General features: G+C 46.4%; 1 non-coding gene across 1 annotated transcript; it reads left to right on the forward strand.

Moving 5' to 3' along the window:
• The first annotated feature begins 1,139 nt into the window (after positions 1-1,139).
• LOC140576183 (5S ribosomal RNA) lies at positions 1,140-1,258 on the forward strand. Its single transcript, XR_011981410.1, has one exon. It is a non-coding gene; the product is annotated as a 5S ribosomal RNA (ribosomal RNA).
• Positions 1,259-2,500: the final 1,242 nt, after the last annotated feature.

Raw genomic sequence — 2,500 nt, forward strand, 5'->3', positions numbered from 1 at the left:
GCCAGTTGCTCTCAAAACAAAACACTGGAAAATATTCAACAAGAACTCTGTGGAGGGAATGCTGTGGATAAAAGTAACCCAAGCCTGCCAGTAGGGGTCAGTGTACGTTTGAGGAAACTGACAACATGGGGGGGAAAGTCTGTTACAGGATGTCAACGCAGAGCAGAACTACAACCAATCACAGTTGCAGCTCATGGGTGGGACAAGCCCAATATTTGCTGTTAAAAACAAACAAACAAACAAAAAAACACCTGCTAATTTAGATCACTTACTTAGGTCACATTAAAGCAACACATCACAAAAGGGAGTGAGCCGTGGGGCAATAACAGCACCGTTTCGTCACAGCCGTGATGTTTATTTCACCGTTACACGCAACCTCAAGTCATGGGCCGCCATTCATGGGTCCCCGTTCTCGTTTCGGGGGGCTGATTTCCAGTTGTATTGAGTTTTTTTAAAATTCTCCTCCCAGACCTGCCTGCATCTACAACAGTTGTTCTTTTGTCCCCCTAAAGCTTCACAGAGCTCTTTGAACTTGACATGGCGACGCCACTTCCCTAAGTCAAAAGGCTGGCTGGCCCACTCAGCCCGAGCCTGCTTCACCGGCATCCCTGCGACTCGCAACTCACCTCAGAGCGATGCTTCGCCCGGCGTGCTAGCGTGAGCTTTTTTCTTTTTTTTTTTTTGCCCGGCTTCCATATTGGTAGGAAGTAGCCTCTGCATTTATCCCATATTCCTGTTGTACCTTAGTATGTGGAATTTAGGGGTGTAAATAAAAGGAGCCAAGACAGTTGAGAAAGATTTGTGATTTTGTAATTGTCCCGTTTCACAAGCCCATTCGACTCATGTGGCTTATGTGACTTTTATGTTGACAAGGCCGAGTCTGGCGGCCGGCGTTAGCCTTTGTTGCTGAATGTTCAAGTGTCAGCCAAAAGAGCAAGTTTTGTTGTTTTATTTTTTTTGTGAAAAGAGAAGGAGGACAGGAGAGAGCAATGAAATGTGTGATTGGTTTGAATGAGCTTGGTGGGGTTGCTTTGGAAGTAAGAAAGGAGGGCGAGTAAATGTGTGTCCCCTGTAGTGTGGAAAAGGCAGCCGTCTTTTGCCGCATGCTTATAAATAGGCTGAGTGGAAGCAGTGCTCTCGCTTACGGCCATACCACCCTGAGCACGCCCGATCTCGTCTGATCTCGGAAGCTAAGCAGGGTCGGGCCTGGTTAGTACTTGGATGGGAGACCGCCTGGGAATACCAGGTGCTGTAAGCTTTTGCCATCCTCAAGCACTTACATGCACATTCTTTCACTTGCTTTTCTTACTTTTACTCCATCTTACTTTACGCTTTCACAAATCTACAACGCATTACCCTTTCTTTTACATGTACGTCCTTGTGTTACATTTCATACGGCCTTTGGAGTCTTCAGAGTCGAAACATTTCAGCGTCAGATGCCGTTTAAGCCCACCTGCATGGCCTGCCATGGGATGGAAACCAATCAGTTGCAGTTTGGCTTAATTATAGCCAGTTGCTCTCAAAACAAAACACTGTAAAATATTCAACAAGAACTCTGTGGAGGGAATGCTGTGGATAAAAGTAACCCAAGCCTGCCAGTAGGGGTCAGTGTACGTTTGAGGAAACTGACAACATGGGGGGGAAAGTCTGTTACAGGATGTCAACGCAGAGCAGAACTACAACCAATCACAGTTGCAGCTCATGGGTGGGACAAGCCCAATATTTGCTGTTAAAAACAAACAAACAAACAAAAAAACACCTGCTAATTTAGATCACTTACTTAGGTCACATTAAAGCAACACATCACGAAAGGGAGTGAGCCGTGGGGCAATAACAGCACCGTTTCGTCACAGCCGTGATGTTTATTTCACCGTTACACGCAACCTCAAGTCATGGGCCGCCATTCATGGGTCCCCGTTCTCGTTTCGGGGGGCTGATTTCCAGTTGTATTGAGTTTTTTTAAAATTCTCCTCCCAGACCTGCCTGCATCTACAACAGTTGTTCTTTTGTCCCCCTAAAGCTTCACAGAGCTCTTTGAACTTGACATGGCGACGCCACTTCCCTAAGTCAAAAGGCTGGCTGGCCCACTCAGCCCGAGCCTGCTTCACCGGCATCCCTGCGACTCGCAACTCACCTCAGAGCGATGCTTCGCCCGGCGTGCTAGCGTGAGCTTTTTTCTTTTTTTTTTTTTGCCCGGCTTCCATATTGGTAGGAAGTAGCCTCTGCATTTATCCCGTATTCCTGTTGTACCTTAGTATGTGGAATTTAGGGGTGTAAATAAAAGGAGCCAAGACAGTTGAGAAAGATTTGTGATTTTGTAATTGTCCCGTTTCACAAGCCCATTCGACTCATGTGGCTTATGTGACTTTTATGTTGACAAGGCCGAGTCTGGCGGCCGGCGTTAGCCTTTGTTGCTGAATGTTCAAGTGTCAGCCAAAAGAGCAAGTTTTGTTGTTTTATTTTTTTTGTGAAAAGAGAAGGAGGACAGGAGAGAGCAATG

The sequence above is a fragment of the Salminus brasiliensis genome, chromosome 13 (assembly GCF_030463535.1).
Source record: "Salminus brasiliensis chromosome 13, fSalBra1.hap2, whole genome shotgun sequence".
NCBI classification, from domain to species: Eukaryota; Metazoa; Chordata; class Actinopteri; order Characiformes; family Bryconidae; genus Salminus; species Salminus brasiliensis.